Genomic DNA, 14,765 nt, shown 5'->3' with positions numbered 1-14,765 from the left:
TAACAATATTGTTCCCAAACAATATTCAAAACTGTTGAAGCCCACTTTTGACATAACTATCCTATTACTGTGGTCTGGTTACTAAACAGTTTGCAAAAGGCCTTTTTTTCCTCTTCTGGAATTTGGAAAGCATTAAATGAATCAGCTTACCTGTGAAGCACAACCAGATGGGACAGCAGCAGTCTATCTGAACAAAAGTGGTATTCTAGCATGAGAGGTAGTTCTTTTTTTTTTTAAGATTATATTTATTTATTCATGAGGGACACAGAAAGAGAGAGAGAGAGAGGCAGAGACACAGGCAGAGGGAAAAGCAGGCTCCATGCAGGAAGCCGACGTGGGATTTGATCCCCGGACTCCAGGATTATGCCTTAAGCCAAAGGCAGATGCTCAACTGCTGAGCCACCCAGGCGTCCCTGAGAGGTAGTTATGTATTAGCTTTCCCACTCCCCCAATCTTCTAGATTTATTATCTGAGAAATAATCTTTGGGCTTAATGATCTCTTTTATCTGATCTTAAAAAGCTTTAATTATTAAGTCAATGTGACTTTTAAAATAGAAAATGGATAACCCCAGGGTGCCTGGGTGGCTCAGTGGTTGAGCCTCTGCCTTTGGTTCAGGTCATGGTCCCAGGGTCCTGGGATTGAGTCCTGCATCAGGCTCCCTGCAGGGCGCCTGCTTCTCTGTCTACCTATGTCTCTGCCTCTCTCTGTGTGTGTCTCTCATGAATAAATAAATAAAACTTTTAAAAGAAAGAAAAAAAAAAAGTAAGTGGATAACCCTCTTCCCCTGGGGCTATTCTCTGGAATCTTTTTCATGTTTGTATAAAGAGAGAATAAGGAAAAATTATCAATAGTATTATAGACTTTTTACCTCCCCTAGCTCATTTTTGTACTGATTTAAGGTTTGGGCCACAGTGGGCTGACTTTTCAAGTATAGATGATTATCTGTACAGTCTTTGGGTTGGCAGGAACCTGGTAGCTGATTTAGGATTCTAATATTAAAACTGGGAAATGGATACCTTGACTTTCCAAAGGTTTTTTAGGCAAGCTGCTTTAAAGGAATCAAGTTCTAGATTCTCAAATTCTGTATATATTCTTTTATAAAATCAAAAATGGAAGTACCCATTCTCCTTTCCCACTTCCCCTTTACCCTTCTTTCACTTTAAAAAACAAAAACAAAAACCCAGAAAAACCAGAAATACTCCATAGATTTCTGACCATTTGAACCCTAGCACATGGTACATTACTGTGAGATGTAAAAACCTCCAAGGTGCAAAAATATATTAAGCTGAAACCGGGGAGGGGGTAGGTAATATGGAAATATTATTTCAAGGAGGAAAAAAGAACAATGTAAAATTTCTGTTAGAAAAGGACTTGTAGGAATTCAGATCCCACAGAGGATGCGGTGGGTAGCTCCTGCCACAATAACTACAAAAATGACATCACAAAAGCCATAAAGGTGTCAGAGAGCTGCGACAACAAAGTGTGCTAAAAGAGCTCAAGTTCTGAGGGAGAGCCTTCCTAGCCCAGTGAAAGGTGCTGACTGTCGTCTTTCCTAGGGGCGTCTGCACAGGCTGTAGATTGGGCTGCCACAGGCAGGCTGCTGGGGTCAGAAGAAATCAGAATTTGCAGTGGCCGTGTGAGTTGATGACCTTAGAATCTAGATATACGGGCAGCCCGGGTGGCTCAGTGGTTTAGCGCCACCTTCAGCCCAGGACATGATCCTAGAGACCCAGGATCAAGTCCCACGTCAGGCTCCCTGCATGGAGCCTGCTCCTCCCTCTGCCTGTGTCTCTGCCTCTTTCTCTCTCTGTCTCTCTCATGAATAAATAAATAAAATCTTAAAGAAAAAAAAAAGAATCTAGATATACCCCAATGACATGGTCCATCTTCCTTGTACGACATTTGCTGAGTGCTGGCGTTGTCCTGGGAGCTATGGTGCTGGGCTGGAGGGGCAGAATGCAAGGCCCACCTAAAAACAGCGTTTTGGAGACAAAGTCCCCTAATGAGAGGTGCCTGCTCCACAGATCTTTTGCCAAATTTTGAATGTGCCCAGGGAAAGGAGGATAGAGTGGAGCTTAAAATCTCCAAAAGATGGAACATTCAAAACAGAGGACAACAGAGACTTGCCGGACTCTTCATTAAAAGCCTAAGAGGCAGGGCACCTGGCCGGCTCAGTCTGTAAAGCACGCAACTCTTGATCTTGGGGTTGTGAGTTCGAGCCCCACATTGGACGTAGAGAATAAAAAAAAAAAAAAAACAAAACCTCAGGAGGCTTACACATAAGGATGGTGCTGAACCAGAAAGGCCAAGTGAACTATCCTGTCATTTCCTTGTGCTTAGGACCCAAACCCCAGTTAGAGAAAGGCACATGCAACAAGCCACCCTCAGGTCTTATCTTTGAGACCTCTAAAACCAGAGGTAGATGTATTCCTACTAGCGAAGCAACCCAGTGCTGACCTAGTTCCTCATGATTAGATTGAGGATGATCAACCCCTTATCTTATTTTCTCAAGAGTACAGTGGGTAAATGCCATATGGAGGAAATCAGCGTTAGTCTCTGTGTTAGTCTGCTGGGGCTGCAAAATCCCACAAAATGGGTCACTTAAACAACAAAAATGTATTTTCTCACATTCTGGAGGCTAAACAGACAAGAGCAAAGTGCTGGCAAGTTTGATTTCTCCTAAGGCCTTTCTCCTTGGCCTGCAAATGACCACCTTCTCACTGTGTTCTCACATGGCCTTTTCTCTGTGCACACACATCATTGGTGTCCCTTCTGAGGAAGATACCAGTCTTAGTGGATTACAGTTCTACCCTTATAACTTCATTTAAACTTAATTACTTCTTTAAAGGCCCTATCTCCAAATATAGTCACATTGGGAATTAGGGCTTCAACATATGTACTTGAGGGAGACAATTCAGTCCATAGCAGTCTCTCTATGTTTCTTTTATACTCCATGTCTAGCATATGGTAAAATATAATGAAGCATGAAACTGTGGCCAGTAATCAAGAGGGAAAAAGATAATCAATAGAAGCCAACCCACAATATTATCCATATATTGAAGTTAACAGATAAGGACTTTAAATATTATAAATATAATAAAGAAAATAGGAAAAAAATGTAGAGAATTTCAGTGGGGAATTGGAATCTATTTAGAAAACAATCATGGGGCAGCCCTGGTGGCTCAGCAGTTTAGCGCCGCCTTCTGCCCAGGGCCTGATCCTGGAGACCTGGGATCGAGTCCCAGGTCAGGCTCCCTAAAATGGAGCCTTCTTCTCTCTCTGTCTTTCTCTCTCTGGGTCTCTCATGAATAAATAAATAAATAAAATATTAAAAAAAGGAAAGAAAACAATCATGTAGACATTCTAAAACTGAAAACTAGGGACGCCTGGGTGGATCAGCAGTTGAACCTCTGCCTTTGGCTCAGGGAGTGATCCTAGGGTCCTGGGATCGAGTCCCACATCGGGCTTCCCTTGGGGAGCCTGCTTCTCCCTCTGCCTATATCTCTGCCCCTCTCTATGTCTCTCATGAAAAAAATAAATAAAATCTTTTAATAAATAAGTAAACCTGAAAACTGTATCTAAAACTAAGAATTTACTGGATGGGTTTAACCTACAGCCAACAGCTTGGTGTGTAGAAGGCAGGTCAATAAAAGATATCAAAGAACAATAAAAACAAAGAATGGAAAGAGCAGAATGGTGTGAATCAAGTTGAACACATGATCTAGCGTATATGAAATTGAAGTCCCAGAAGGATGAGAAAATGAAGCAAAAGCAATATATGAAGAGATAACAGCTAAAGAATTTTCTAAAACAAATGAACTAGACTAATTCTCAGATTCAAGAAACTCAATAACCACAAACAGGATAAATACAATACACTTAGACACATCATAAGTCAAATGATTAGAAACAAAAGATAATAAGAAAATGCCCAAAAGCAGCCTGAGAAAACATACAAAATACCTATAAATGAGCAACAATAAGAGTGATGGCCAAATTATGGAAACCAGAATGTAATAGAATGATATCTCTAAAGTGCTTAGAGAATTAAAACCTGCCAACCTAGAATTCTATATCGGGGGGAGATATCTACCAAAAATCTAGATTTAACAAAGACACTTTTAAAAAATAAATTAATAGAATTTTAATGCAATCATTCAGCAGCCCTCAATGAATTAATGCATCTAAATACTGAGCAGTGACAGGTGCCAACATCTTAAAAAGAAAGGCAATTAGACATTATGTACCTCCTGATAAAAGGAACACAATACTACTAATAAGCTTGCCAAATAAAACAACTCTGAATAAAACCTCAGGCTCTAGCTTTCAGTTTTCAGGAAGCACTGAGGACAGAGGAGCATATTGTACTACATGTGAGCATATAGTCCACAAAATCCAGACTGTCAGATAGCCCATTTTCTCCAATAAATATATTCTAATGAGAAAAGGAAAGGATGGACAAGAGGAAACCTATTGTTTAGGATGCAAAAGACCTATTAAAAACCAGGCAAAACTATTTAGGAATGCATACTTGGATGAATAAGATTATTAAAAACACAGAGAGGTGATTAATACAGAGATCAATATAATAGTTGATTTAGAGGGAGGAAAATTGGAATGAGGCACAGGGGGCATGAAAATGGCCAGAAAAAAATTCCATTTTTTGACCTGGATGTCAGTTTCAAGGGTGTTCACCTTATTAAACATTTTTAAGCTCCACTTTTTGTGCTGAGTTCTGTACCTTTTTTAAAATTTCTCAATGAAGAAGAAAAATTAATAACTAACTATGGGTCAAGACTACGTCACAATAGGAATACAATTTTCTCAACTAAATAAAGAGGAAAACATGACATCCTGGCATTCATCCCAGGGATACTACATGGGTAGTTGGCCAGATCACTGTTCTGTAAAATTCTCTGTTCACATACCCACCCGCACAATAATTTTTTTCTTGAGTTATAACTTACATATACTAAAGTACACTTTTATTAAGGAATAACTTAAACCTCTGCCAGGATGTCCACCATGATAAAGTGCTTGTTGCTCCAGGGTAACTCCAGTGATTAGAAAGTTCTTCCATAAGTCTTACTGTGTTTCCCAGTAGTTAAGTGCTGGCTTACTGAGAATGGCCCCTCTTCCTCTTCATAGCCTTTTGCTCATTTGAAGGTAGTTCTCATGTCTCCTTTTAGATTTTTTCTCTAGAGATAGCACCACCCCCCACGTCAGTTTAGCAGTTCCTAAACAAAATGATGTTAGTTTCTTTGCTATACTGATTTCTCTCCTCCAGGTTTGTTCTACCCTTGTTTAAGGATTAACTGAATAAGCTCAACATATAGTACAGTCTGGCTAGACCAGAGAAAATCTTGGCTCCCTGATATTAAGTATGCTACAAAGTGTTTCAGGAAATACACTCGGGATCACATAACCTGTTTCTGGAGGCCACAGAACCCATGATCTGCTCATACTTAAGAGTTGGCTAGGAGCCCCATGGTTTTCACATGGGCTGTGGTTGGTCCTGGATCCCCATTCTTTACTTGATGCTTGGGTTTCTTTGTACACAAGACAAGAACAGGACCTTGTGATTATCTTTCTTGTTGGATTCACTAACTGGTAATTGAAGGGTTTGTTTTCTCTGTATTACCCTTCAACATTGCATCATCACTCTATCACAGTAAGTCTGTCCTCTTGATCATCATCTTGTTCTGCATGTAACTAAGCACCTTTTTGGATTATTTTTCATAAACCTTGGCTCGTTTGGGGAATTCAACCTTCCTGCCACTTTTCTTTTTTTTTTTTTCCTGCCACTTTTCTGAAAACCCACTCACATTCTTTTCCCTTGTTCATATATCTTTCCTTTTTCTTTGTTCCTTTTATTCTTTTTTCATAACCTTCACTACTTTTATAATTAAGTATTCCTTGTTATCAAAATAAAACAGGTACATAATTTTTAAATCAAATTCGTATTGCAAAATTTAGTTTTTAAAAATATAACAATTCCTTTCTCTTCCTGAAACTCATGATATTTTTGAATTTTCAATTTTGGACATTCTCTATTGACTTTCTCCTCTTGAGATCAGCTACCTTTCCAGAATGGGACTCTTTGATATAGTGTCTGGAGGGTATTTGCCTGGCAGTTGAGCCATGATTCTAAAAGCCAAATAGGGGAATAAAGCTGTGAATCTCACAGATTTGTACACAGGTTTTTGTTTAGTCCCATTCTCCACTGCACCTGGTGTCTCCAGTCCAAAACCTCTTTAGGTCAACTTCAGCTGGCAACCCCTAGGTTTCTGCCTATATGGGGAATGGGCCATATGTGTTCAGAGAAGTATAATGGCATTCCTGCTCTTTATACAGGCTTTCAATTCCTCCTGGTTAGGGCCCTACCCTTAAACCTGTCTTCGAGGATACTTAGCACTTCTCATTTTTATATGTAACACCTCTCTCTCTCTCTCTCTCTCTCTATATATATATATATACACACACACACACACACACACATATATATATACACACATATATATATATATTTTAAGATTTTATTTATTTATTCATGAGAGACACAGAAAGAGAGGTAAAGAGAGGCACAGGGAGAGGGAGAAGCAGGCTCCATGCAGGGAGTCCGATGTGGGACTCCATCCTGGGACTCCAGAATCACGCCTCGGGCCGAAGGCAGACGCTAAATCACTGAGCCACCCAAGGATCCCTACCTTTCTATATTTAAATATTGGCAAATAATTCATAATTTTAAAAATACTCAGCAATATTTAGCAAGCCAAACGTGAGGACTAGAGGTAGCCCTTGGGTTCTAGCTCTGAATGCTTAGATGACGAAAAGTTTTAGGGGAAATTCCAACTCTAATGTATTCCTCTCTTATTTAAACAAAATATGGAGTAAGGCTGAGTTCACTCTTTCAATGCATGCCAGTTGAACAGAAGATACTAAGGCAGGCTATTTTTTTTTTATTTTTATTTTTTTATTTATTTATGATAGTCACAGAGAGAGAGAGAGAGAGAGAGAGAGAGGCAGAAACATAGGCAGAGGGAGAAGCAGGCCCCATGCACCGGGAGCCCGACGTGGGATTCGATCCCAGGTCTCCAGGATCGCGCCCTGGGCCAAAGGCAGGCGCCAAACCGCTGCGCCACCCAGGGATCCCAGTAAGGCAGGCTAATATGGGGAAGCTGCCTTGCTGTTATATGCCTTAATGATATGACAAGCCATCAGCATTTATTGCATGCCTGCTGTGTGCTTTACAGTGCATAGATGGAGAACTATGCAGAACTAGATGGAGAACTAGATGGAGAGAACTAGAGAACTAGAGAGAGAGCAGTCCTAAGTGTGAGTCAAAAGCAAGGGAGAACTAGATGGAGAGCAGTCCTAAGTGTGAGTCAAAAGCAAGGGCATCGTTTTTGTCTCCACTCCTTTTCAGAAAGACCCAAAAATCACTGGGGAACTCCAGTTTCAAACTCCAAAGAGGTGAAATGTATTTATTTTGTAAACAGTATGGACTTAACAAATCGGCTAAGTAATTTGCATAGTGCTTCATAGTAGGCTGAGGAAATCATTTTGAGAGGTGAAACCTACTACCTACCATAAAATTTGCTACCTAGCAAGATTAGGCTCAGTTTTTTAATTGATGCCAAATAATAACTCATTTTCTGAAAACCTCTCTCAAAATTAAAGAAACTGAACTGAGAATTTTGATGTGGCAAAGAAAAAGCCCATCAGAACGTTTTATACCTCTGAAGTATGTAGGAAGAGCATCTGTCTTAATGTGGTGCTTCTGAAGATAAACATACCAGCAGTTATGTATAGAGCCAGTGGTATATTGGAAAGAGCATTAGGCTTAAAGTCATACCTGGATTCAAGTCCAGTTCTGCCACTAACTAGCTGATTGAGTGATTCTAGGCAGGTTACATAACAGCAATTGTCTGAGCTTTAGTTTCTTCTGTAAAAATCCTTCCCCTCCCAACGCCCCATATCACGAAATGATTTAACAGTTGTGGGAGCTTTCTGAAAACCGTGTTTTCAAATGTAAGACATTAGTGCTATGTATAGTAAGATCAGCATCCACAGATCCATAATTTCCCAATCATTTGTTCCCTAAGAACTTAGGTATGGTAGTAATGTATTTGGCAGCATTTGGTAGAGATGGATGTCTCTGGAAAATCTTCATATTGCCTTCTCTTCCCTTTCCTCTATTCTTGTTGGAAAGGGCTTAGGGTTTTCACAGATAAAGTTGCTTCCCTTGAGATATGCCTCTATGCTAAGACCTTACTATTTATGGAAAGAAACATAATGTAATAGAGTTGGTAGGCCTGCATTAAACTCCTGATCCATTTGTCTTCCAGTTTTGGCTTTGGAAAAATTGTTTAATCTTGCCAAACTTATTTCTTCATCTGTAAAACAAGAACGTTAGCAATATAAACAATAGAACCATACTAATAATATCTACCTTCTTAGGGATGTTGTTGAGGGTATTCAGTAGCTTCTCTACAATAATTGTTATTCTTTGTGAAGAAAGCTTTCTTCCTTTTAACTTTTCTCTGAAAAACTCCTTAGAATCCAAGACATTGTCTTCCTCTGGTGTCCTCATGAATGGCTGGTTGAGTGTTCTTGCATGAAGGCTGCTCTTGACCCCTCAGTAGTTAAAAGGGGGAAAGTTTTGTAACAGATTTTTCCCTGAATAGAGGGGAAAAACATGCAGTTTCACTGCCTAGTCACTGTAGCCACCCCTACTGCCAGCAGGCTAATGGAGTAGGCTGGAAACAGCTATAAATGCATTTTCACAGGCCTTATGTGTACGCATGTTCCATCTCTCTTCCTTTTTCTAGACATGCCTTCACTCTCAGTGGATTGGGCCTGGGCATCTACATTGTCCTCCTGTGTAACTGGAAGGACAGCTATTTTTAATTGGTCACAAGTAGTTGGTTGCAAACACATGTGAAGTACAGATGATGAAAGAAGAACTGATTTAATTGACTTTTTTGTGCAATTAAGCATTGCTGTCTTTGGAGTTCTTTGAGCTTTACTGACAGCATTGGCTATCCCCATCTGACTTTTTTTTTTTTAAACTCTTAGGTGGTTATGTGATCCCCAAGAGGCAGCCACTGCTCTCTGTATTATCAGTACTCTAATTTAATTCTTACGGTTTGAAACTTAGAGACCCAGGGAATGTTTGGTCCAGTGAATTACTGAGTTTATTTGGACAACTCTTTGAGATATAGTAAGGAAAATAAATAGTCCCTTGTCCCTCAGAGCAGTAAACCATTAATTCTACCAGTGGTTTTAGGAATGAAATAGATTAATTGCTTCAACAGGTACCTGCCAGACCTCATTTTGGTAGATAATAGCTTTAGCCTTCACTTTCAAGCCTTGTCCGGAGAAAATGATGAGGGAATTTACTTCAATTTGTTCACTTACTGAGTATCCTAACAAAAGGCATACAAAGTCCTATGGGTGACTGAAAGAATCAATATTTTTTTGCTCTCTAAGAACTTCTAGTCTAAGAAAGATGAGAAAAGGATGTGTGTGTGTGTGCACATGTTAAATTTAAAAGTTTGTTCCAGAGCCCATAGAAAAGATAATTAAGGAAGGCTTAAACAGATTTTGGGGATCAGTGAAGTTTTCATGGAATTAGCATTTCAGAGGACCGTGAAGGATAGGTAGGATTTTAGCCCCTTTATTTCTTGCTCTTATTATAGTAAAAATGCTATAAAAGAAACATCCAAATTTGATAGAAGGAAGATGGAGAAACACTTGAATAATCCACACATTGGATGATGGAGCTCACTAAATGAGATTGGGTTTTGTCCAGTCTGTTTATATTTTATAGTTAGATACTCTCACATCTTTTCATTTATCAAACATTTATTGAAAACTTACTCCATGCTAGGCACTATTCTAGAGCCTGGGACATATAGCAAAGGAACAAAAACCCCTGCCATCATTGAGCTTACATTCTACTAAGAGAAGCATATAATAAACAACAGACACAAATAATTATATGTAAAAGGTTAGAAGCACTATAGGAAAAAAAAATAGAGTGGAATAAGGAGGATAGGAAGTGGTATTGGGGGGTCAGAGAAATGCAAGTGTTTAGATCAGACATTCAGTATGGATCTCTTTGAGATCACATTTGAGCAAAAGCTCAGTGGTAAGGGAGTTAACGATGCAAAAATCTGGGGGAAGAAAATTTTAGGTAGAACCAGTGCAAAGTTCTGAAGTGAAAGTGTGCCTAGTGTGTTTGAGAAACAAGGAAATCAATGTGTTGAAGCAGAGTAAGGAAGGGGGGAATAGTAGGGGTAAGTGGAACACAGGGTTGTCCCTGTAGGCTGTTAACTGTGGGTAAAATGGGGGAGCCATTGGAGACTTCTGAGCAGAGGAGTGACATGATCTAACTTATTTTAACAGCATCACACTGGCTGCGGAGTTGAGGATAGATGGTGGGAGTGGGGTGCCAAAGATAGGAATGAGGAGAACTAATAGGAGTCTCCCATAATACAGACAAGTGGTGACGGTGGGTCAAACGAAGATAGAGGTTTCAGTCTAGATGTTTTTTTTTTGTTCAGTCTAGATGTATTTTGAAGGTAAATCCTGATCATGATCTCCTAATAGATTTTTTTTTAAGATTTTATTTATCTATTCACACACAGAGAGAGAGAAAGAGAGAGAGAGAGAGGCAGAGACACAGGCAGAGGGTGAAGCAGGCTCCATGCAGGGAGCCCAATCTGGGACTCATCTCAGGTCTCCAGGATCAGGCCCTGGGCTGAAGGCGGTGCTAAACCTCTTGAGCCACCCGGGCTGCCCTTCCTAATAGATTTGACTGGGGGAAAGGGAGGGAGCAGATAGAGTTTGAGATGTCTCTTAAACATACAGGTAGAGGGGATCCCTGGGTGGCGCAGCGGTTTAGCGCCTGCCTTTGGCCCAGGGTGCGATCCTGGAGTCCCGGGATCGAATCCCACATCGGGCTCCCGGTGCATGGAGCCTGCTTCTCCCTCTGCCTATGTCTCTGCCTCTCTCTCTCTCTCTCTGTGACTATCATAAATAAAAAAAAAATAAAAAAAAAAAACATACAGGTAGAGGGACGCCTGGGTGGCTCAGTGGTTGAGTGCCTGCCTTTGGCCCAGGGCATGATCCTGGAGTCTCAGGATCAAGTCCCACGTTGGGCTCCCTGTGTGGAGCCTGCTTCTCCCTCTGCCTGTGTCTCTGCCTCTCTCTCTCTGTGTCTCTCATGAATAAATAAATAAAATCTTTTTAAAAAGAAATACAGGTAGAGATAGATGTTGAACAAACAGTTTGGATATAGAGGTATGCAGTTCTGGAGTTCGAGAGAAAGTTCTGGACTAGAGATAAAAATTTGAGTTTCGGTCACATATAGGTAGGATTTAAAGCCACAAGACTGGATGAGATCACCAAGCAAGTAAGTATAGCTAATCAAGAGAAGGAAAGCAAAGACTAAGGCATTCCTCATTTCCCTCAGGCATTCTAGTGTTAAGAAGTCAGAGAGAGCAGCCAAAAAGGAATGCAAAAATGAGTGACCAGTGAAGTAGCAGGATAACCAAGAGAGGGTGATCCTAGGAAGGCAGTGAAGAAAGAGGCGGCAACTATGTTGGATCTTGCTGATAGGTCAGATAATTAAGATGAGGACTGATTAAACCATTGAATTCTTTGGTGAGTATCAGAAGCCCAAGTCTTATTGCTTAGAGAAGGACTACATAATTATAGAGATTTGATTTCCATTGTATCAGTTGAGTAACCACTGTCACCTGCTTTTTCAATTTCTCTCCACCTTTATGTATTTGTTCATCATCTTGCCCTATTAATACATTCTGCATCAGTTTGTTTGATATTCCAACCTAGAGCCTACCAGATAAATGCTAAATGAAAAAGAATGCTAGAGGAAATGCTAAAATCCTTTCCTTTACGATAATCTATCATTTTTACCTGAGTGTTGAGAGTATATGTATATACCACTCTTAACAGTGTTCTCCAGGGGCATCTGGCTGGCTCAGTCGGAAGAGCATGCAACTCTTGATCCTAGGGTCAAGAGCCCCACAATGGGTGTAGGGATGTTCTCCACTAATTTCAATTTAACAATCATTTGCTAACTCCTTCTTATATGCCCAATTTTGTTATTACTTTCTTGGATATGTTAGCATAAATCTTGGAAGATTAAGGATCTTTATCCTCTTCGTGAAGGCTGATATCTATTGCTTGGAAATGCGAATTTATCTCCTGCCATTTTAATCTGTCTTCCATCAGCCCTTTCCAGTCATCTGGGACCTGTTGCTGGTCCCTCACTACCATGTTCATACTTCACCCTCCCTAATCTCAGAGTCACCCACCATTTCCCCGTCCTGTTCTCACAAAGGTGTTTGTCCTACCCATTAATTAATGGAAAGGGGGGAAAAATCCAAAAACTCTGACTGGAAAATTCATACTGGCATTTTATCCAGGTTGATCTGGGATTTATTTTCTTATGAAACACATAAATGTCCTCTTCTATAGCCCCAAGTGCCATTGAGGACCTCCTTCCAATATGGTAAGTTTTGCTTAGACTAAAACATCAAGAAATCTTGACAAAGTTGCTTTTAATTTTTGAGCTGAAAGCATAGTCATTCTTAGAGGATTTTGTTGAAGTAAATAAAATTGACAAGGAACAGAAGTAGCTGAAGTTGGCAAGAAGTGTGAGTGGTGTCCTAGCCATTGGTCCCTAAGGGGACCAATCTCTGGCTGAATATTGTGGAAAGAGGAGCATAGGAAAGAAAGGGGAGGGAAATGAGGACTCTACACTTAGCCCCCTATCTACTGTAGAGAATCCCCCGATGGTAGTGAATCAGTCACTGACACTGGAATCTTATGAGATGGCCCAGTCCTTTTTTAAGGTCTTGCGATAGAACAGGTGAGGGGATTTATAGCCTTCCTCATCTCCTTAGCATCCCATCTGCACCAAAGTAAAGATGGGGATACAGGAATTTTGGACTTGACTTACAAAAAAAAAAACTCCACAAAGTGTTGCCAACATGTCTGGTGGGCCAGCCAGAACAGATGGCTCAGAGAAATGAGCATTGGTTTGTACAGACGTGGATAAACAAATGACAGCTCAAAAACAAGTAAGGTGGTTCTTTCCGGGTATGTGCTATTTTAGTCATTGGTATCCATTAGTAGTGATTAGGCTTGACTCGGCTTGGTAACCATGAATTGAGGTTGATCCTCATCAGGCCCCTAACCACAGTCTTAGAGATGATCCTGAAGGGAGATTTTGTAGCTTATGTAGTTTTTAGAAAAAGTGTTCCTTGCCTGACTCCTGCCAGCTTGATCCTTCTGTTGACGGGCACAGTTTGGCTAGGTAATGGAGAGGGGAGACCCTAAGTTTTTACTGATACTGGCATCTTGACTTTAGCCATTTAAGATTGAAGAAGTTCGATTTACACAAATCTCCAGGACTGATAAAAATCTATTCTCTAAAAATTGTTGTATCTAAACTGACAATAGCAGCTGTATTTAGTCATTTGAAACTCGGAAACCAAGAGAGAAACTACAGAGAACTTCCCTGAGCCCATTCACTGTTCTGATTCTGTGTACACAGCCTGGGCTGCCTTAAACAAATGGCAGCCTCAGTTCTCCCTGGACCTGTTTTCACCATAAGTCTCTTGGCTCTGTGGATTTCCTAGGTATCAGTTTGGGTGGGAAGGAGGAGAAAAGACCTGTATTAAAACTGCTGCCATGTACAGACAAAATTGGAGCTTCTGGCTTTGGTATGGTCGTGTTTCTCTATATTATCTCGGTGAACAGGGAGACCAGGTCTATATGCTGAAGAAGCATGACCCTGTAGGACAACAGACCTATTTGGCTCATCCTGCCCGGTTCTCCCTAGATGACATATACTCTTGACACCCAATCACCATCAAAAAACACTTTGGTACTCAAGACCCAGCAACCTTGCCCTGTTCTCTGAGGGTCCCTTAAATTCTATGTCTCTTCTGCTACCCCTCAGAGACTTTCTAAAACCAAGTTCTTCAACCTGTGAGCCTTCTTAACACCCTTACTCTTTGGAATCTGGTTTCATTATTGCCTTTGATCATGCTTATGTGAAGCAATCATGGTAGCATCCCTCTTAAGGGAACAAGTTTGAATCTCCTTTCCATATTTTGAATCACTACTAGGTTATTGAAATGATTTGAATGAATGAATAAATAAAGTAAATTGCTGCCATGATGAGAAACCAGATGAGGTCATACTGCCTGGAAGAAGAATAGAATGTTTTCCCGTGGTCTGATTTTAGAGATGTTAATACCCTTCAATCCTTCTTCAGGTCCAAAAGTTACTGTAATTGTATTCCAGATAACCTTTGACAAGTCAGTTTGATTGATAAACTTTAGTTCTGTGAATAGTTGATTCTCTAAGACATGAGCCCCTCTATCTGTCCTCCTTTGGTAGTATTTATTCTAGAATTGCCTCTCCTGAAACACTGTCCAGTCAAAAAGTGCTTACTCTGAACACTTTAGTTCAGGCATTGCACCCCCAGTTCTAGGTATGCAAGAGAGCCAGTTTTACTCTCATGAACTATTTAGTGTTGGCAATGTGATGAAATGTCCTGTGGTGATACTATATCTTGTGCTCAGGACACCGTTGGATAGAGTCTCCCCCCTTCCCATTTTTGAGTTGAGGGCTTAAAAAGAAAACCAACTCATTAACTGCCAGAAAGATTTCAAAATATTTTATGCATTTCAGACTCCATCCCTATTGAAATCCTTTCATCTCA

At 40.3% G+C, this 14,765-nt stretch overlaps 1 protein-coding gene and 1 pseudogene across 3 annotated transcripts in view; both read left to right on the top strand.

The window, feature by feature from the left end:
- Nucleotides 1-14,765, top strand: part of DCAF5 (DDB1 and CUL4 associated factor 5) — a 101,089-nt gene that overhangs the window by 74,908 nt on the left and 11,416 nt on the right. The gene's annotated exons all lie outside the window — the stretch shown is intronic.
- LOC140640156 (H/ACA ribonucleoprotein complex subunit 3 pseudogene) lies at nucleotides 12,162-14,533 on the top strand (annotated as a pseudogene).

The sequence above is a fragment of the Canis lupus genome, chromosome 9 (genome assembly GCF_048164855.1).
Source record: "Canis lupus baileyi chromosome 9, mCanLup2.hap1, whole genome shotgun sequence".
Taxonomy (NCBI): domain Eukaryota; kingdom Metazoa; phylum Chordata; class Mammalia; order Carnivora; family Canidae; genus Canis; species Canis lupus.
Note: the sequence above shows the minus strand (reverse complement) of the source record. Positions and strands in the feature narration are given on the sequence as shown.